Raw genomic sequence first — 23,113 nt, forward strand, 5'->3', positions numbered from 1 at the left:
ACTATTATTATTATCATGATTTTAGTTGACCATATCTAGGGAAAGTAGTGCAACGACGATAAATTTATTCTTTTTCCCCTGTTTGTTTCTCTTTTTTTCACCTAATGGAATTGATCCCGAAATATTGTAAAACAGCGAAATTATTTCATCTGTAATATCAAGCAGCAATATTGTACTTTCCAATTATGATATTGATCTACTTTGCGTTTTGTCATCCGTCGATTAAAGTTTTTCATACGTAGGTATTCGATGGCAATTACAAATTTCCGAGCGCGAATGATTTTCAAAAAACAGAATGTATTTCTATATGACATTATTCGATTTGCGTGATTAATAGATTGTCGAAACCTTTTTTATTTCAACGATGTAATTCAACGCTGAGCTTGATTGTACACGCATATGTACGAATTGATCACCGAACAAGGTCGGCATACCCTTGTTTAGCTGTGTACCTACCACATATACCTATGCATATACAATTTATATGTATGAAAAAATATACCAGCGAGACACGAAAACACGTATAATAACAAACACCTAATTGACTTACTATACACCTACTAATTAAGCGCATGTACTCGCTAAAAAAAAAAATATATATATACATATATATACATACATACATATATTATACATATGATTACCGCCGCCTGAATAAAATTGAAATTAAAACAGAGCTGCATGAATAAAAAACGAAAAGAATAAAAATTTTCAATCAACAAACATTCGTTGCAACGCGACACGCACCGAAATCATATTGTAGTTAGATTACTTTAATTGTTCATTGTTGTAGATTTTTTATAAAGAGGAGTTGAAAAAAAAGGACGAGAATCAGGAGTGCGAAGTGAAGTGAAATAAGAAAATAAAGTGAAACGAAATTCTGGAACGGAGTGCTTTTCATTTTTTAGCGAGTCGAATTCGAGCCATGGACGTGCGGCGGAAGGAAAGGAGAACAGAAAGTAGGATCTAAGCCGTGAACCTTGCAAGAAGTGTGTGCGTTGTCGTTCTGCCACGTCCCTCCTTGCCCGGCGCACGTCCTTAGAATAGTAAGTCAGACCTACGCAAGCAGGGAATTCATTCAGAATAATAGGTGCAAAAGAAAACTCAAATGTGAATTGAAGCAGGAAGTATAAAAGTTATGTCAGAAGATTTTTTTCAAAGGCTTCTTCGCTCTGCATATTCTTTGCTTCATTGCAGGACAATGTCATTTTTCTCTTTGCACTAACCTGTAACGAACAAGAATTTGCTGAAAAGATGATTGCCTTTTGCAGAAATATCTTCTCCAGCTTTCTCGCAATTGTTTCTACTTTTATAATTTATTTTCATATTTTTGTTCAAGTTTCAAATCTTCCCGAATTATTTGTATAATCTGCGTAATTGGCTTCGTGTTTTACGACAGCTTTCTTCATTATCCTGTTTCTGGTTACAGGCATCAATTATCATAATACTTTCTGCGATCAAAATTCCTTGTGATTTGTGTTCTATTGTGTTCTTAGTATTTTATTTCTTTCTACCGTTTCAAGTTTAGACATTATCTGAAAAATTATTCAATCAAGTACCTTATGTTATCCGAAGAAATTGATCCAATTTCGCGTATACATATGTAGACAAACACGAAACGTTGAGTATACACGTAATGAGGCATAAGTTATAAATTGAAGGAAAAAAATTAAAAGAAAATGCCAAATGTTAGCTTTAAGTAAAAACGACCTCAAGTTTTGTCTGTTAAAAATTGTTTAAGGGATTTTCTGTAAACTGTTCAATTCTCCTTAACTGCAGCATACGACATTTATACAATTCTTCACGAACGATCGCGCACAACGTTTACTTTTCCACACAACCTCGATTGTTACGCTGTTATTTATACTGCATCGTTCGGAAAAAAAATTTATTCTTTTCTCGCTTATGCCCATGCCGACGGCATACGTTTTATGGGAATAGAAAAAAAAAATTTCATCCGCCGCAGTCGAGTCACCGTCGATAATTCTTTGAAGCCTAATTATAAAACATAATTTCAATATCTTTCCTTTTTTATGCATTCGTACAAAGCGCAATTTATATCGCAGAAATTGCTTGAATTTCAAATCCAATATCAGTTCACATTGATTGAGAAAAGATCGTTCGCGAGTAATTTTTAGATGGCCAATGAATCTATGATAAAAATCATAATAACAATAATTATAACTAAACGTATAGAATATTGTACAACGCTGCAATATATGATAGAACAATAGTTAGCACTAATATATTATACCTGGAAACATTTACCTTACTGCCGCTCTACAACTTACCCACATACCTGTCGTAATTAACCGAATAACTGTGAAACTCTAAACACTTTAATCATACCTGTATATTCATGATCCTAGCTCTATGGTACAGAGCACAGAATATCCGAGTACACTTATTAATAAAACGATAAATAATTGAAAGAGAAGGAACGAAGAATATTGATAACATTTAACAAAAATACGCTTCTCGTATACGTCTTATATAGTTTTGTGAATATATTATTTATAGGACTTGTATATATAATATACATATAAAATTTCCCCGTGAAAATTTTGAGATTACCAACGGTAATGTAAAAATTATACCTAGGCCTTATAGGTGAATAATAATCACGCAATCTGCAACGCTCTGATCATGTTCCGTGCAAGCGATACGTTAAGTATAATTTACGTGACTTGATGGATTTTTTAATAGCAAATTTCTTTCCCTATTGATCATTGATCGCCTTTCTTCTCCTTATTTGCCATATTTTCATCGAAAAACAAAAAGATTTACATTAGTTATGAAAAGACGTACAGCCTGCACAGAATGATCAAGAGCATCGTTTGATTTAAAAAAATGGGGAATATCTCTGTAACCTATTGTTACGTAACGTAAGGGAATTCGACCTGCTGATCACTCCGTTCTCGTCGCATTGTAAAACTAATTTTAAAAAAATATTGTAAATACTCAAGAACCGATAACATTATAAATATAGGAAAATGATATGTTTACGGAACACGCAATATTAAAACAATGAATTGAAATGAAGAAGAAGATGAAGAAGAAGGAGAAAAAAGAGTTGTAAATATAAACGAAAGATGTTTGTTAAATATAGAATATGTTACGTTTTTTAAACAACCCCGCCTTTTGTTATTTTCTCCATCCCTCATTCCACTCATTGCTTTCAATTTTTCTTTACTCACGCAACATCATTTGTACGTCGAGTGGAAATAAATTTTCTTGAAAACATAACAAGAAACAGATGGAAAAGTGAAAAAGTACGGAAGATTCTGTAATATTGTTGCGAAACATTGCACACCAGACGAGCTTACAATCAGCTTACGTACAAGTTCCAGGTTCCATGGCGGAAGCAGAATCGTTCGTTTGTCGACATTAGGTGTTATTTTACACGCGGTCGTCGAGGGCTCGACGGAAACTGATAATTCTTCGTCACCTCTATTTTTTGCTCTCGCCTAATTTTTTCAACAATTTTTCTTTTTACCCGCCATCTCTTCCTTGCCGGTACTTTTACTCGGTGGAGTAAAGAGCAATCTTTTTTTTTTCTTCGTTCTTCATTTTCATTGCGCCTTTTCACCCGGTGTGCCGGCGTTCTGGCTTAAGGCCAGACCAAAGAACTACGAGAAACTCTCGACTCCATGTATTCAAGCCGCTTCTTCTTATAACCTACGCGCATCGCCTTTCGTTTCCTTTCTCATCTCAAATGACCTTCTTTGACTGATTCATTTTTTTCAATACGCCGTTTAAGGATAACTGCACAAATCTTCTCATTCCGTTTTGCAGCAAGGGAATAGTGCTGCCAATACGAAGGCAGGTTATGACCAACTTCGATTTCGCCGAACTTTCGCAATGTGATTCTGCACTAAAAATGACTCGATACGTGTTTTGACTTACTCTACCAAAACTCTATAGTTTTCAAAATATTCACGTTTCAAGTTTCAAACGCTCCTTAATTTTGCGGTCGTGCATTCAAGGCTCGGCCGTAATAATTTCTATTTTCTCTCTTTTTTTTCACAATTAAAAGTACGCATGAACGTGTATACACTACAGAAAAAAAATGCAAAACTTTATTGTACGTATACGATTCTCTGCCTTAAATTGTACAATTGTACATGCACAATACATTTCAGCAATATAATTTTGCGAATACTGTGAAATGTTCAGGTACTTTCCATTAACTTCTTCTTGATAATATTTGACTGTTGAAATTCAAACGGATCTTTTGTATATTTACCTGGAAGGTCGGTCAGATCCCCTTTACCTGCGTTTCTATGTATAGTGGTTCCCAACTACGGTGGGGCTATACCGAAGGTCACTTTTGGCACGCAGCTGTTCACGAGGTTATTTCACTTTGAAACTTTAAAGTATACGGAACGTATTATGGAATCTATTGCAAAATTTGCTGGTGGAAATGTCCGGTTCTGTGTCTTCTGTTAATTATAATGTGGTGGAAGCGATACCGATTGTTGAACACCAGTGCGAAGATGAACGGGAGGAGTTGACATATGCCTCACAACGCCATTTCGAATATTTGTCGCATGAGAGTAAAATTGTGCATTTCAAATACCGTTTCTGATACAATCTTGCATTATTTAACCGTTTAATTAGGATACGTTGAACGTTGTGGGATTTGTGGAAGAAGTGGAATTGCGTAAACCCGATGAAATTATTGCAGAGCAGATTATGGATTTGGAGAAGGACCGTCAGACGAGCGACGAATTTTCCAGCCAAGCGAACAAGCGAACCAGAGAAGGGTAAAGATAATATAAGCCTCACGTTCCTTAAGTTACCACAAAGACTTACAAATATCAAAAAGAGTCCATGTCTTTTGAATAATTACCGTGCAAAAATTTATTTTGTTTTTATTAACTTCACAATAAAATAGCACAACCACTAGTGAGATAACTGCGAAGGGTTCACGGTTGGAAGTTTTTAATGGGACTGTAATCCCAGATTCGAAAAGTCATAATTTCTTTCTAAGAATTATAAATCGATAGGTATATATTGGTAATTTTCCTTACGACATCGTTAAATACGAATCTTAGAACTCTGTAATATTTTTTGCATAATAAAGTAGTACCTTCTCTTACGGTCAATAGTTTGAATAAAACACTAATTTATTTAAACTTGGTTACTTCGACCGACTGATCACCAGACCTGACGGACAATTCGCGCTTCGATCAATACTTTGCATAAAAATATGTGTTTTATAGGATTTAACGTTGTTTTACCAGGAGTGTATGAAGTGGAAAAATTACGTTTTCTGTTTACTAAAAACTTTACACAAAGTATGCAAGTTCCTCTTAGGTAATTTCGCAAAATGAAATTTGGTACTAGGAATTCGCCGCCGATGATCAATTGTAGTCTTAATTCAGTTGGACCCCAAATTTATAAAAATACTTGAGAGTTATGCCCACTTCTCACCGACACGAAGAATAACTACTAACGGTTAATCACGGAGGCTTGTAAAAAGCAGCGAAATTTTCCGCTAATTAGTCGCTAATGACCCATGGAATTTTAGAATTCCCGGGATGTGAATTGAAAACAGAAAACAACCGACGGTGGTGCTGACGTCTCTTGAAAACAGCACGACGTGCAAATTCTGCATAGAGAATTGATTGTGAGAAATTGTCCTCTGTGAAGTATTCGTAAGTGGCAGTTTCATCCCTATGCGATGTTGAATTTTCTACCAAAAGATGTTACAGTGATTAATGAAAAAATCAAGAGTGCAAACTTTCTTGTGCTCTATCCGCTGCGCCGACGCTACCGAAGTTAAAGAACGCCTGGAACTGCAAACGTAAATATCTCGAAAACTGTAGAGTCGTGGGAGGATAAGCCAAAAGACGTATCGAGTCATTTTTAGTGTAGAACCACCCTGAGAAAGTTCGGCACGATCGGAGGTGGCCATTCTCTACCTTCCCCTTGTGAGATTTTCCAATGAATTGTATACACCCGTTGGACCCAGGTACACTGTCAAATTAATTCTTTCACCTATCTACGCTCAAAAGTCCCAGTCTCCGTTGATCTCGACGTTGAAAAGGACAATAGTCCCAGTTCCTAGGTCCCGCATAACGTTCCCCTTCCGCCACGGGCTCTGATTTCGTTTTACAGAATTATGGTTCGCAGGACCACAGGCACACCTGTGGATTTGAAAAAGTATAGAAAACTGGTGGGAAAATTTTTGACGTGGCGCGTGGATGAAAAATTTTGAATGAAACTGGAGGCGTCTCGTCTGGGTTTGATAAAGTTTTCATGGAACAGCCGTAGACCTAGGCAGCATTGTGACGGACAGGTAAGTATTCGCTTCTATCCTGCAGCATACACCGGAGTTTCGTACAGGTATGAGAGCATAAGGTACCCAAGGAATTCGTACCCTGCAGCACCTATGGCACCACGGGTTGTGCATAGTCATCTATGTATATATTCGTATGCAGACAGGCACAAACACACACACATTAAATGTGCGATACACGTATATATAATATACCTGTGCAAGGTACGAAGCTTGCACGCTGGGTACAGGGACTATTCTGAGCGGGCATTGTCCTCCTCCCGGGGGCACAAAGGACCTCCAGATCCTGAGACGTGACACGGGGTGATCCGTAGCTGCGTGCGGGGCTGCCATGCGAACTCCGTTCGGAAACAGGTAGGACACCTTCTCTCATTTCACGCCGCGTTTACCTGGCCAAACCAAGTATCAAGACTGACCCCAGACACCCCGTCATTCGGACGTGCGTGTTATTTATTTTCTTTCGATGCCCGGGAACTCGGAAAATTTTTGCTCTTGTGGGAGGGTGTTGAAAATTAATGGTCACAAATTTTGGATCTTCCGAGAAGTTTGCTTTGGAGGAGACGGTCTTACTTCGTAGTTGGAAAAGGATGAAAATATATATATACTATTCATACGTCTACGATTACGGGTGTCCCGAATAACGCATTTTAGTCTACGGAATCGTGGGAGACATTCTTGATACTGATCCTGAACTAAACCATACAAATACCACCTTACACCGAAAGGACTCTGAACATTCCAAGGCAGTCCATCCAAGCATAAAGTACAGAAGGTCGGCGTATTTTAAGAATTCAATCTCTGTTCTATGAGAGAAGTCACGAGATTAAATTCTAGAGAAGATCAACGGAAGAATCGAGATTCGTCTGGTTCTATCCGTGATACGGGAATCATGTCTTTTCCGATAAATTGTCCGACCTCATGGGATTCGCGGACCCAGAAATGTTCGCAATGCCGTTTTGATGCCAACCGGCAATATCCATAAATCAACTTCATGATAAAATAAATGTAATATGTACTTCACCAAAAGTCATCTAGGTCGGTGTCTCGAGACGCAAATGTAGCCACCGTCCCTTCCGTCGTGAGAAGGTAAACCCGAAACTACGAGCCTTAAATCATTCGAAATGGATTTTATTAACTTCAGTCACGATTTTTACACTTCAAAATCGAATTCTAACTTTTTCCGATCAAGCAACTACGAATTTACGTTGGAACAAAATCAGTTCTCTCGACATATCGCTGGTGCACCTTAAGCCTCCGGGTACTTCGAGTGCTCTAAGCCTTGGCAAGTCAGGTGAATATCAGCAATTTATACTTATTCGTGAGCGTATAGCCCAATGAATGCATAGGACAGTAAACTCCATTTAACGGCAAGGCAATTAAACATTTTTATTAAATATATTTACAGAATACATAGCAATGGGGACGAAGAGCGCGCAGAGCGTAGCAGACCCATTGGAACGGTTAATTTGTATCGCACAAAAGGCTTCAGGCATTTTTATTGACCAGACTAGCGATCGTAAAGTTGCCTGCAAACAGGTATATATTCACATGTACATAGGCATATAGACATCCGGCAATTATATTGTATAGGCTCAGTTTAAGGGTGACTTGTTAAAGGCCCAGGTTTTTCTGAAACCTTAAGGATCATCCCGTCGTCTCCTCGCTGAACCTTTGTTAAATTTCAATTGTCAGTAACAAGGGTAAAAATAATGATATGTACTAAAGTATGGAAGTACCAATGTACCTACGCTCCTGTCAATGCCCAGCCCAATATACAATCTCACGCTTATCCTTCCAATCCCGACAATCAGCTGTTAACAAAAACCCGACTTTGGAACGCAGATGTCCTTCGGAGTAGAGCTGCGAAATGGTAAGAATGGTAAGAAGGTATATAAATACTTACAATTGGCGGCACGAATTGACCAGTATTGTTTTTCCCTCGTGTCCCGACAGAAAACACTGTTTTAACGTTACGAAATTGGAGGTCATTACATTTTTTCATTGAGACATAAAAATTTCTCTGAGATATGCTATGCCGGAGCACATTCTCCACTGTAACGTCGCGTAGCAGTTGTTAGGTTACATTAGCTTTAAGCCCTCCGTACTACTCCCTCCCTCCGTTCCGATGTCTGTCTCGTTCGTTTTCTGTCATCCTTTTCCTCCCCCTTTTCCTGATACCTCTCTTTCTCTCTGCTCCGTCTCTCTTTCGCTCTCTCCTACTGCTAGCTGTACTCTACACATAACGGCTATCGGGCAGCTGGTTGTTTTTGGCGTGGTGGCTCAGCGTTCCATGCTCGCGGCTAAAACGATACCATCTCACTCATGCACCAGCCAGCCAGAGTTCCTAGCCTAGCCCGAGTCACCACGCATAATACTCACGATTGTGTGTGCAAGCCTCGGAGACTCTGGTATAGAGGTACGTGTACATGCACGTGAAGAGCAACATACTCCGTGTTTGAATATCTCCAGTACTGGAAATTATCGTATGATTGTCATCGACGCGCAGGTAATCAGAAATCATTTGCGAACTGATGGACCCGTTGGGAATGCCAAGGAATGGTCTAGAGCTTGAACTGCAAAGAATCAGACCAACCCTCGACTGAGATTGGCATGGGAAAGACCGAAGGGTGAAAGTAAATAACACCAATGCGGAAACCTTGAGATTCTGGTGAAACTGGGTGTAAGATTGCGTACTATTTAGTCGTGTAGTCTAATCGAGAAACAACTACGTTGGGTGTGTCCGAGAATGGAGATAATTTTCTAGTGACTCTATTCGGCCCGAAACGTTACGTGCGAAACAACTTCAGACTCAAAATTTAAGCGGTTTTTATTACGCATCCGAAATTCTCAGCGCATCACTTGGCATACCGGAAATCCGCCTAGTGATTCTTACAAATTTCGATAGAAATAGAATCAAATTGAATTTATTAGTAATTCCGCGCGTAAGATTGAATGAGAGTACCAGTATGAGGTAATTCGTACGAATGAGAGTAACACTGATTACAGTCAGGCTGCAATTAATTCCTGAAAAAACTTGATTTTGCAAACTTGTGTAAGACAAATTTCTTCTAACCGAGTCACTCGTAGTTGCCATATATCAGTGTTTCTTGAAATCTGCCAATATTTTCCAAAAAGTACAAAAGGCGCGGCTTAGTTAGTTTAGTTTTCATTGCGATATCTAGACGCCAAAAACTTTTTGCCTCAGAATCGATTGGTAGAAAGTTTCTCCCATTAATTGGACCCTTTATAAAAAGTAAACAAAAACAGTAAGATTATTGTGGGATAGCTAGCTTTAAAAATACAACGAGATTCTTTCGTAAAATGTGATCAAGGGTTTTGTTATAGAACATAGGGCATGAGCTTACTCTTAGGAATGTTTCATTGAGAAACCGGTATCTAATAACACAATTGATTTTAACGTATCGTAAAAGATCTTGTTATCGTTCATCTAACAAATCAAATCGACCAACTGAAACTATGAGTATTACCTAGTAGAGCACGATTTTACTAATTTCCCTAAAGTATCAAACCACCTAGTTACGGCGCGGCCAACTATCGACAATCAAATCGAGATTAGTGTGTCTACGTATAGTTATTGGCTATATATCTATATATATATATATATATATGTATAAGTACAGATGCCAGAAAATCGCGGGGTTCTCCGTTGGAGGATCTCGCGCGTGGACGCGCGTGTCTCGGCGATCTTCTGAACAGTGGCACCAGGCGTAATGAAGCACGAACTCTCCTCCTCTCCTTGGGATACTCCCGGTACCGTGCTATTACTGGGATGATAATGGCAGGACATCTCTCTGCGAGCTTCTTCAGTAGCCAGGGGAGACTCGTGGTAGCTCTGGTTCGCTGCAATACTTGCTCTATCCTTCTCTCCCTTGTTGCAGACTCTCCCGTTCCTCGAACCTCCCTCAAACGTGTCACTTCCATTTCGAGAGGACACGCATGTTTCGGTACCTCTTCCGGTGACATTAAATTCCTGCCGAAGGCACAAGACAATGAAATGAAAAATATTATGCAAGTACCTTCCTTGTTGTACCCTTCAATTTGACGTTAAAAGGCGCTTGTGAAGCTTACTATTCCTACCGTATTTTAATACTGGACATGGATCACGTGCATGCTATGAACTGTTACCAGACCTTCGAGGAGCAAGATTTTCCTTACTTCAGGAGTGCGTAAGTTCTCACACAAATTACTAAAATTTTTATACTAACGCAAATATTCTACGAGATTGCAAAAAATGTAATTATATATCTACGAAGAGTTCGCAGAGTATTTTGACAGATGACAAGAATTGCAGTTTCTGACGTGTTCTAAAACGGAAAGGCATGAGAAAATCGGTGGGTACCAACGATTATATCTTACAATTAGTAAACGCAGGATTGATTCCGACCAGTTTACGGTCAAAACGTCAGTTCGTATCCATGCCAAATAGCTGTGGGCCAATGAGAATCAATCTCGTGGAGCTCACATCTAACTTTATTGAAAAAATACGAGTTATTAAACTCTAGATAAATAACCTCTTTCAAAAGATTACAAAGAGGTTTCAGTCACCCGTAAATGACGGATTGCGCTGTGGACGAAACACTGCAGCAAATATCGACTGCGATTGTTCATATGTTCAATCACTGCTGATTTTATCTCATGGTTGTTTGAACTTTTAAGTACAACGTTTGACCAAGAAGCGCTGATGGAAAAATCAAGAATGTTGCGTCCCAGCTGATTCCCACGGTCTTACTTGCGTTCTCTTTCCACAGCAAAAGTGGTACATTTTATAATTGCAGTTAAAGTGCGCGACTCTCATTAATCAGTATCGAAAATTTCTACGTAATTTTCAAGAATTTTCTGCAGTCTGTCGAAACTTTAATAAGAATGTTTATCGTTTTACACATCGATTCTAAACAGAAAAGTTTTTAACCGAGTACCTAAGCCTCTGGAACAGTGACTCGAGATCGTTCGATCGAACCCAACCGAGTATAGGTATTCTTGTTGTCCATTGGCTTATTTTTGCCCGGACTACCGTGGCCAGTATTCAATTCACCGAGCTTTCTTGGCCCTCGAAGATACGCGACTTCGGAGATGAGATATTTGAAACTTCGTGTGTGTTCCGGAGTGAGCCCCGGTGCAGCGAAGAGCCACCATATAATTATAGGATGGAGAGAGGATAGAGAGAAGGAGCCTCGTCATCGGAATTACGGGCTCATTTTTGTTACTCCACACTCCTACTACTCCCTACACCAGGTCCGGGTCTGGGCCAAATGAAGATCTCCCGAAGGCGGGCCGTGGCAATCGCGTGCTGTGCTCACCGAAGTCTGGATCGAGGCAAGTAGGTACCGTGCAGACTCGCTGCACACGAGCAGCCACGGAACTCGGAGATGAAACTTCGGGCTTCTTTTTACCCCGACCTCACCAAGATTGAGGCCCGTCTCGTTCTTTTCCAAGAAACCACAAACACGCGTGTCTCGCCCCGCCTTAATTCCTTCGAAAACCGATCTCCAGGCCTCGGATACGGCTGATCAGCAATTCGCGGTACAATGCTACAATAGAGCTTCTTGCTTCTCCCTGCCCCCAGCCCCTCCGCCGCCTTCCTCCATCGATATGAAAAAAATGTAGTGATGAAGAAAGGTTACCGGCCAATCGATTAGGAGCAACATGCATTACCACGCGTATAGTGGGGAGAGAGAGAAAGGAAAGATGAGGAATGCTCGTCTGTCGTAAAAAGAACCAATTTCTTCAAAAAGCAGAAGCACTTTTTTCTGCTGTGATTTACTCCAGCCGCATGACGACGTCGGGAATGACTGAAGATTTGTATGTAAGATACAAATCTTACAAGTTGAAATAAAAGATTATTTAGTTATAAGACGCGTTACAGATTCCCGGATTTTTCTAGTAGGTAATGTCATCTGATTTCCTCAAATCGTACGATTTAAAAAAAAAAAACACTTTCGTACCTTTGGCAAGCCGCAGAAACGATTCATTTCGAATCGATATTCCAAGAATGTCGCGTAACCGACCGGTGGTACCTTGATTATCAGAAAAAAGGGAAAACGTGGAGGAAGAGAATATCCAGCATGGATCCTCCCTTCCCGCTCTCCAACCTGCAGTATACCTCCGAATCTTCGGCGGGGTTCGGGTTAGCCCAGGATAGACCCCAGGGGGAGGCTGATTGCCCCGGAGGCGGAGGCGGCCCTCGAGAAGGAATCCATAAGGCCTGGTCGTTTTGGGTGGAAGTTTTTTTCCCTCTTTCTCAAAGGATGTTCAACAGAATACCGCCGAGAGCTCCGCCGTGCCGTCTTCTTATAACGCGGACACAAAGAGACCCGTGTCTGTCGGCCGTCGCCTACCTGAGTTCCCTGCTCAAGACCTTGGGGCCCTTCGGCCCTTGGGCCTGCTCCGTGCAGGAGGTGATCGGCTTCGATCTTCTCCATCGTAATCTCGCTTTTCCCCTCTCAACTTTTAGATCTAGCTGCTCCGATGCACTTATACCAACAGAAGATCCAGAAACTCGTGCATCTTCTGCGACAAGTTGTCAGGCAACAACCCTTGAGGAATTCGCCAGGCTGCACCGACTGTCGAGTCACTTTGTACACGGTGTGCGTAATATGCCCGAGTATTGAGATTCGTAGCCGCATGCGGAGCTTTCATCGTAGTTTTTGTTAAAGATCGGACCTGCGGAGCCCGTCAAATTTTGATTCGACTTTTTTTTAGCCTCTGCATTCCACAATCAATAGTACCTACCTACTTGACAAGTAAAAATCAGCCAGAGAAATTGCATTTTTGGACTTATCAAACCGTCAATAAAAAACAGAAACTTTTTTTCAGGTGCAGCAATCCCAACTCTCATTTATACAATATCCCCCACATATATTTATAGTTTGTAGAAAGAAAATCGGTCATGACCGCGATCGTATCAGCTGTATGCACAAGTATGTCAACGGTGGATTGCCGCCGAGAAGCATTTCGTCCCATGGTGTGAGGCGCTAGAGCCAGACGGCGACGAGTTGGCTGCCTGAATCTTCGCAGACTACAGAGTCCGAGATGGTAGAACACCGGCTATATAACGCAATATATTTTATCGAAAGTCTAAAAAAGAGTATATGACGGAAGTACGAGAAGGATCTGGCGCTGTTCCAACTGGAATTGAGAGATGCCTCGTCCCGAAAGAGATAAAAGACAAAAAATAAAATAAAAAAAAGAGAAGAAAAGACGAGAGAAACGGGAGAAGAGGAAATTGCAAGACTACTTCGCGCAGAGACGCGAGAAGAGCGCCAGGCCGGGGAGAACACACTGAATTCTCAAACTTCCGTAGCTGGCCAGACTAAAACCATCTGGTCCTTGGACCTTGGGTATATAATCATCGCAGGTATCCGGATAGCTCAAGATACAATCTGTATAACAATTTATCGTTCGGGAGAATTTTGTCTGACAAACCAGAAGCACGGAGCCTTTTCGCTTACTCGAGTTTCATTGGTATTGACCATAACGAGGCTGAGAATATCCAGCACTGTTTAAAGCTTTCTCCACGTACGATGTCATTCAACGTTCATGATTTGGTGAACATACATACGTCATATACACGGGGCACTGATTGTGAGTCATCTATTTGGTCACTGCGTCATCGTTGGAAACCGCCTATACAATTTACGGAATATTGGGGGATTATTCTTCGTTTACTAACGAGTGGGAATTACCGTAGGAAAGGTTAAAATTGTAACATAAATGTAAAGCGTTTGCTCGTCGTTGAGAAATATTTTTCCCCAGATGACCGTAGCGCTGCAGGTGAATAATACACACGCAGAGATGCGGAGCTCACGAATAGTTAGCGAAATGAAACTGTTATTAAGGTAATTATATAGACAGCATCAACTCCTGATTAGCATTACGAATGGCTTCGCTGCATGCGGTTGAGGGAACTTTGGCGTACAGACACTCATAACAAATCTGCGGTAGATGCATGTCAGTGTTATGCCTTGTACAATTATGAAATTCAGTATTTCTACGAAATATAATATACGTACTCCATGATGCAGATTATAGTTGAAATGTGGCACAGGCGATTATTACTGCAAAGCGGAGGAGAGGCAAAAAGTTATTAGAGTTCTACTGGTTGAGCGGAGCAATATTGGACGAAATTATTATTGACAGATGGACTCTATCAGAAAGCACAATTTCTCGGACGTTTTTGAAATTCTGAACTAAAATTCAATTACTTGTGCACTAAAAATCATCAGTCAACATTTTCTTCGTCCTTACGACAGAGTCTTCCCCTCCATAGAGTTGAATACTTATCATCTTAACTGATATCAGATGAATCGTGCGTTCGTAATTCGTTAATTTCCAATAATCTGAGTGTGATGCAGTTTGTTCGGATGCTTTGGATGTTTGTTTTCTTGCCGTTGATCCTGAATTTCATGCCCACCGTGGCCCCTTTAAGGAGGATAAAACGAGCTCGAACACTGGCCCTAGTGCCCCATTTTTTTTCTCGATTCAATCTCAGTAAATATTACAATTGTAAACCAGTAAGGTTGATACTTAAGTTGAAAAGTACCAAAGTGAGAAAACAAGAGGTAATCGGAGCGGGTAAATCGATCGCATAGAATTAACGGGGAGGCATGGAGGTGGAAGAGGAGGAGGTGGAGGTGGAGGTGGAGGTGGAGGATGGAGAATACTTCATGTTCCTCGGTCGTCAAGGTCTCGCTGACCCGTTGACAAGCCCGATAACGGGCCGCTAACGTGTCGCCGAGCGAGACCCATTCGTCTTCGGTTCTCTTAACTAATGGCAGATCAAAGTCGTCAGGAATGGCTGATGCCTGTTGCAGCAGAGGCCGCAGCGGGTACCGTCAGCTCGCTCGCTCTCCGCGGTGAGATCTTCGCCCTGAGCACAGCTGGACGTCGTCGAGGACCGCGGCTCATCCTAAGACTCACCGGAGGCGTGTATAAATATTACATGCGTTTAACGTATGATGCTTAGATATTAATCATTCCCAGCCGGGTATTGCAGCTGACCGAGAAGTCACGATTCCGAAGTTTGACGGGCAGAGCCGAGTTTCTTTGGTACTTTGTTCTTTTCCCCCTTCCTCTTTCGAACAGTCTTATCTACTCGTGACGCGGAATGCGCGAAGAGTGTTTAAAACTGCAACGATGACGCGTATCGATCGACGTTCGATGAAAATATTACCATTTTGTATATTTATCGATATAGCGATGTATAAAAACAATCGTTAGCGAGTCAGAGGCAATACCGATAGAAATCATTGGAAGGAAAACAGCTAGCTAATTATTTGCTCGATCATAGAATTTCTGGCGAAGAATTAATTCTACATACTTTCTATTTTTCAGGATGCTGACGGTTTGCGAAAACTATTTGATTTTTGAGTCTCAACGACTCTTCCAAATGCTTAAATTTCGTGCGATATTGAACCCATGAAGCTGTAAACATTTAAATTATCTTCAACACTTGAAGATTTCTAATATTTTTACGTTTCGTGTTCGATGTAGATATTCAGAAACCCACACCCTGCTCTGACACACGCACACACACACGAGTAGTTTACGTGAAAGTAGACACTTTGAGAAAAAATGATGGGGAAATTTTTTCAATCACAATTTCATCGCTTGTCGAATGTAATGAATCATATTACAGTCTGGTATCAACTGTCATGTATCATCAAATAACCGCTCGTTTCGTTCTCCAGAGAACAGGTGTGACACTGGATGTGTATAAATTGTACATATTTTTCACCGAATTAAAAAATTCAGCACTAAATTACTCATTTGCTATGTAGTTTAACTCAGTATGGTCTAGTTGACTGATCATCATGGAGCAATTTAGTATCTTCGCGTAGCCACAAGACATTCTTGAAATCTGATATTCCCGTCGTGTGAAAAAAACAAAAAGATATATAGATAAATAAATAAATAAATAAATAAATAAATAAATAAATAAATAAGGAAACTTATGTACACCTCTGTCGGAGCAGAGTGATGTAAGCTCGCGCGATTCAGAGTGTCGCGGACGCGGCTTAAGAGTGTCTCTCCTATCCGGCGTCGTGTCCATCGGTACTTTGCTTCGTTGGCAAAAGAGAAACGATCGCTGCACAAGATCCCTGCCCATCGCAGCGGCTCTCGAGGAGGATAGAGAGCTGGGTATAGAGAACATGCATACATACACACAGGCATACGGAGACCGACCGGAGAGCTAGAGGGGGGCTAAAATCCAAGAGCAACTTGTCAACTGTCAGAGGGGCCTTTGGGAGCAGCTCGCATGAGGTAGAGGAGCGGAGTTGCGGGGCTGCGGGGCGGCGGGGGTGGGGCCTGAATTCAGGTATACGCTTCGCTGGTGCCCGGAGATCCCATGGGACATGAAACGGGCCGCCACCCGTATTGCTTCGTGCCGGGGCCCCGAGGAAAAGAGGAGGAGAAGAGACGAAGAGACGAAGAGAATACGAGGAGAAGAAAATAAGTCCTCCTTCCCGCCTCGGTACCCGTCCATTGTCTGACGAAGCGTAAGCGCACATCAACTCTATCCAGGCTCACCCACCTGCAGTATTTGCCGTCAGGCACTTGCGTATGGGTAGGTACCTAGGTATAGATCGAATCTGAAGATAAGTAAAAGTAATGCTTTTGTTGCACTGTCACATTTCCAATGAATTTGCCGAAATTTAACTCATCTCGACTTTCATACCTGAAGAATTAGTTGCGAGCAAAGGTCTGAAAAGTTTTGTGGAATCTGTTCATCGACTACGTCGGACGCTGATTTCAATCGGTTCGTGAAAAATTTCAGAAATACGATATAAAAATTTCAGGAACATGCGAATTGGCAACAAAGGATCAAGTGGTTTTTGGAAAAATCGTTGCTGTAGGAACACACGGGACTGCAAAGTGAGGCAATTTCAATTCCTCTAAAACAATGTCTGAGTCAAGTTGAAGAAACTTTTTTTTCATTCTTCGGTAGCTTCGGCACCAATCGACGTTCTTAGCAATAAGGTGTAAAAGAAAAAAAAAAAGAAAAGAAGAAAATAAATTTGAAAAGAAAAATGGCGCTTCGTCTAGCTATTGTAGACGTATTCGTGCTATTCGTTAACGTCGAAGTACCTACTTTTCGCACTAGCGAGCGGCCCGGTCTCCATAGATCGATACCGAGGCTTCGCTGCGGGTTCCTTGGTAGTCTTGGGCCGCGTTCTAGAGAGAGGAAGAGCAGCGTGTTGCGTTTCGTTCCCCGCGGTGAATTCCGCACCCCGGGGTCGGCCTGCGAGTCCCGGTAGGTTATGGTACACTGACAGGGTCGTGCCGCCGCCATCCCCTCGCCCCCTCACATCCACACGTAAGGTACTTGTAGGTATAGCCGAGCCACCTCCTGTCGCACGTATTTCGGAAACGCTTGGAATCCGCGCCCCGCCACCCAAGGCATTTCACCGAGGAATCTTGTTAAAGACGGTGGAATTCCCGGCCCCCTCCCCCTGCCACTCCCCCTCCCCCTTCCTCTTTTCTCCACCCTCTTTCGTTCTCATTTATTCTTTCTTCAATATATATTCCGCACAAGAAGAAACAACCAAAAAATAAAAAAAAAAAAGACCAATCTCACAAAGAATGTCCCAAGTTACGAATCTCAAAGGGCAATCCGAAGTTTACCAAATCCTTTTCTTTTTTGTGACTTCGTTCGGGCTGCAGTCGTCTCGTCACCCCGAGATTCTTCATGTAATATTTCCAATGTGCGTCGATCGCAAGTAAAGGATAAAAAGTGAATATAATCATCAAGAGCTTCGGCTGTTGAAATTGGTGAGCAAACTTATCTTACTCGATTACATTTCCCAATGTTATTTGAATACGATTTGTCAAGAATAGAACCGGCTAATCCGAATGATTGAATCTTATTTACCGGGATCTACATTCTGCGACTATTAGAGAGTTATACTCGTACCTTCGAGTACCGGATAGACGTACGAGACTTGAACTTTTTTTTGTAGCAACAGCAGCAGCAGCAGCGCGAAGCTAGGAACTGGAAACTTTATCTTTGCTGCTCTCTTATCTGTATAATAGTACCAGACTTTCCAAGATGAGAACTTTGAGATACGTGGTTCAAGTTTCGTTCGAACTTCGAAGGTCTTGTCTATATTTTTTCCTCTCGTTGTCCGTTGTTCAGTTCCTCGCTCTTTATGTACCTGTATAAATGAATGTAAGTTTAATTTGTAATACGAATATCAAACTTACAACGTTATTGCATCAAAAAGTGTCACCTCCGAGAATTCACGTGAATGAAGTAAAATTTTAACGACGCGACAGATGCACCTGCGTGTATTCGTAGTGCGTCGAGTTCCAAGTCAAAAGGAAGAAAGATGTTCGGGATAGATTTGTGGATTAAACAAAATTGCAAATCTAGATTGAGCGGGGGCTGCAGAATTCTAATCCGTAAACCGGGAGAGTTACGCGGGCGTACAGAAAGCTCATTCGCTCCCGGGCGCGTGGGGAACCCCAGAGCTTTTTGCGCGGGAATATTTCACCCCTACTGCCGGCGGATAATTATTCGTCCTGCCCGAAGGGTTGGCACCCCACCTGCACCCCACGCCTACTCCCGTGCGATTTTTCACAGAGAATTTTAACCAGACGCGAGGATCGCGGGGTGCCTGAGTGGCTACTGCGCTGCGCTGGCTACACCTACTATGGATTAGGTTGGAAATTTTTACGCAGAGGGTGCAGGGTAGGCGGGAGGAGGATACTTCCTTAATCTCGCAGTCCACATTTATCGGACCGAGGAGAGAAAGGCCCGGCGGGCGGATGAGGAGGAAAAGGAAGAGGCACGAGGACGCTTGTCGATAGAACCGAGTGAGGAACAGTGATAAGTAACGGGAGGGAAGAAGGAGAAGAAGCCTAAACCGACAGCATCATCCTCGCAAGTTTCCAATTTTGATTCCTTCTTCGATATACCGCTACGGGGTTTCCATCGTCGTGTATCCATTTTCGGTAGATCGCAACTAACCGTGTCAATGCGGAATTTTTCAGCATCGAGCAAAGGCTTGGTCAAATGTTAATTGGAAAGAGACACGAGTGACAAATAGACCAGGATATCCATATAGAGATCAATAAGTGTGTAACAAGGCATTCGTACGTGGACAAATTCGCGTATGTGTGTTCATGTTTTACATAACAAACATCTGTGAACCTCAATTATACACATTACAGCTATACAATTATAACCGAACACCTTATGCGGCTGTGCGAAGTATTATTTGCAGTGCGATAACCGGAAGTAAGTAAACAATCACTGAGAAACATTCAAAGTCAACGAAACGTCAAATCGAAGTATCAACAGTGAAACGTCATCGCGGCAGTTTAATGATGAATTTTGCGTGCAGGGCTAATAGGAAGGTTGAACTGAAGCCCCACGATTATATCCTTTCAAACTCATACCACATGCCTGGGAGGAGAAGATGGGACCACAAGAGAACCTCCAACTATAAACATTTCATGCAGATCACACGAACGTTTGATGAGATAATAATACTGCTTCAAAAACGCATTTTCTCGTGCCGTTTTCAAGATCTTGGCCTGTATAAATTCGGCTTCTGCTAGCTTAATACCCGTTCCATGATTTGTTTCGGGTGGTTGTTTTGTAACCATATTTCACGTTGAGTCTCCAGAGTTCGCTCGGAGTCCATTACAATACGTAGTTTGAAATCATTCCGCTTTGCACAAAAAGTAATCTAACTATGAAACCATGTATCGAGATGGATGTATGGATGACGGGCCGCGTTCTATAAGTAGAAATAGATCAAGCAGTTCTGCAATCAAGTCTCCGAGTAACGTCTCGAAAGTATTCGACCGTCGCTGTTTCATTTCTCAGGGATGTTGATCTTATTCTCTGCAAATCAGAAGACGCGGTCTCTGGCTCATTGTTTCAGGGCTGTTTTCTTTTAATTTCCGGATCGCAGCTCCGTGTTAATTTCATAATTCATATCTGGAAGAGCCCGTGGCATAAAGGACTCGGAAAAATGTCACCAATGACACAAGTATGCGATTATTAAAATTTGTAGTAGCTGCAACGAAAATATACCTGCTCTGCCAAACTGACGGGATTCGGTCGACCACAGGAAACGAAAATCGCAAGCTTGAGGTAATCAACATGCGCCGTTATTCCTCGCACCCTCCGCGACTACACCTACAGGTAAAGACTCCTCATATCTGTTGGAGAATGTGTGTGTCAGGTATGCGTTTCAAACGATCATTGACAGATTTGCGAGCAAGTGGGATGAAACAAGAACCATGTGCACGACGCATGACCTTTCTTCTGCTCCACTAGCACAAACAGTGACGGGAGCAGGGAGCGGAGTCTGAGACGAGGGACCCTTTTTGCGAAGGCATCAACAAGTGATCACGCAATGAATTAGTAGGTACAAGCTTCACACGTCACGTCCATCCTCACCGACTGGAGCCGACCCGAATCTTTGTCCCTGTTACTCCCCCTCGCTCTGTCTCCCCTTTCTCTCCATTTTCGACTCTCGCTACTGGGGCAACGTAGTCGTCAGAGATGGAAAGGCTTAGTTCGCCCTAGTTCTATATGTATTCTCCTCGATTGATACAATCGTTTCTCCGTTTACCGTCATTCGCATCCGAATACGGCATTGCGGATCTTCACACCTGAACAACCCCACAAAACGTTGGTCCCAAATTGCATTCGCAAATGTCATGATGAATATTTCGCGATTCCGGGTAACGAGCAGGTAAATATGGAACTTCCCGGAAGTATCGAGACTCGGTGCGTCTACGGGGGTCGCGGTGGTGGTGATGGTGGTGGTGGTGGTGGAAGGCGGCTCCGTGCTCAAGTCGGACTCTGCGGACCCGGTGGACCCCGCGGCAGTCCCGAGGGAGAACCCGGGCCTCGAGCCCAAGCTCTCAACACAGCAAATGTTGGTTCAGCTCTCGGAGCTGCCGCGGCGCTCTCTATCCGTATAGACATAGCTGCCCGCCCACGTATGGGTATAAATCCAACACCGAGCCACCCCGAGCTGTCCGTGTGTTTGCCCACGGGTACATACTTATCGGGCGGAGCGTCGAGGGTGGCTTCGGGTACATATTTAGTGCACGCTCACAGACCCGCGAGTCCCGCGTACGCGATGCACATGTGTGCCTAATGCCTATAGGATATATATTCTTTACGATTATACCTACATCGTGCACGTGTGGGTATACATATGTACAGTGTATATATGTATATACAGGTACCTATACATGTTGGCGTGTATACCGAAACGTGCGTCGAACGTGTTGGCGGGTTCTATATACCTAACCTCGTTACGCACTCAGGTGAACGTGTGTAGTGGGCATACATATATGCATACCCACAAGTATTTGCTGACACTTATGGTGTAAGGATTATAGATAGGGAAAGAGGAAGGATCATTTGTTTTCCTACGCCCGGTATTTCCTCCTCAAATTTTACCACCGTACTAAAGATATTTTCACACCGTTGAAAATAATTTGTGTAAATGTTTGATATTCGGTTATTCAACGCCCAAATTTTTCCATCGAAACATAGAAAATCAGGTAATTCTTGGCTTGGAAATTTTTCACTATGTATATATGTCGTTCAAGTTCTAAGCTATCGTCGGTACGAAAAATCTATGATCAGGTGGGATGTGATCGATGAGGTGGATGTCATGGAAAACATTTTGAATAAAGAATCGTTTATCTACCGCTTCAATTTCGAGTAATAAAGTTGAAATTTCTCATTCCATGTGATGTACGGATTTATAAGTACCTAAAAATTAGCTGGATATACATACAATCCAGAATTCCTGATTCAAATGTTTGAATGTAAAAATCGAGTCGACATTCTGTGAAAAAAGAGGCAAGACGTTACACAGCGTAGCTTTAAAATGCATTGCTAGATTTTTGGCGGATACAAATCGGCTAAAAGAAAAATGCAGCACGAGAAAAGCTAAAGGACGCGAAATGCTGAAATTTTTTAGTAAAAACACCATTATTTCATTAGCTTGCGCTATTTTCGAAGAAGGCGTGCGTGACGCAGTGAACGTTGTTGAATTCGCACGGCACGGCGTGCAGATCACGGGACTGCATCGCATCGGCTTAATAAGGATGCCAATTATATTCGTGCGCTCATCGGAACCGACGCAGAATCAGCAGGAAATCAGGGCGGATGTCGTACCGGTGAAAATACGGTTAGAACGCGGAATAAGCTGCGATGGGCGATAAGCTAAGCTGAGTTTAATTGTTATCAAGAAAGGGTTTCGACGGAGATACAGTTTTTTCTAATTTTTCACGGAGCTCTGATACCTTTACTTTGACAAATATCTCTCATTATTCAAAAATCCCTGAGATGAATCTTGCTCCGACCCAGCCAAAGATTACGCCATTACGTAACAATCCAATCCCATTCACCGTCTTCGAATGATTGTTGAAGCGATCGTGTATTTTTTAAGGACTTAAAATTGACCAAGTTTTGTAAAGAATTCTTAGCAGTTGCGAAGTCACACGTTGGGAATCGATGATCTTCGACTATTCACATTTTCAAACAAAATTATTCAACTTTTTTAACCTATTTCGTTTTTTCCAATATTTTTTTAATTCAATTTTGGTTTCTTCAAACGTAAGTACCCGAAGAAAACGTATATTGACAGGTTCTTTACCTTTCGAAGCTCAATTTTTCCAATGCATTTCAATGATTAATTCGCATGACTTAAAAACTGTGAATCCTATAGAATCGGTATTACGGCATACGCAAATTTCACTCTCAAGCTTCTCAAGTCCTCGACTTCTCGGCGTTGCTATAAAAAGAGTAAC

The 23,113-nt window shown here is 41.9% G+C and overlaps 2 long non-coding RNA genes across 2 annotated transcripts; one reads left to right on the forward strand and one right to left on the reverse strand.

The window, feature by feature from the left end:
* The first annotated feature begins 88 nt into the window (after positions 1-88).
* Positions 89-21,703, forward strand: LOC124413128. Its single transcript, XR_006929850.1, has 3 exons — positions 89-1,090; positions 17,508-17,519; positions 21,692-21,703. It is a non-coding gene; the product is annotated as an uncharacterized LOC124413128 (long non-coding RNA).
* On the reverse strand, positions 1,330-1,706 carry LOC124413122. The gene is made up of 2 exons (XR_006929849.1): positions 1,531-1,706; positions 1,330-1,491 (listed from the first exon to the last, which is right to left on the reverse strand). It is a non-coding gene; the product is annotated as an uncharacterized LOC124413122 (long non-coding RNA).
* Positions 21,704-23,113: the final 1,410 nt, after the last annotated feature.

The sequence above is a fragment of the Diprion similis genome, chromosome 2 (assembly GCF_021155765.1).
Source record: "Diprion similis isolate iyDipSimi1 chromosome 2, iyDipSimi1.1, whole genome shotgun sequence".
In the NCBI taxonomy this organism is placed as follows: Eukaryota; Metazoa; Arthropoda; class Insecta; order Hymenoptera; family Diprionidae; genus Diprion; species Diprion similis.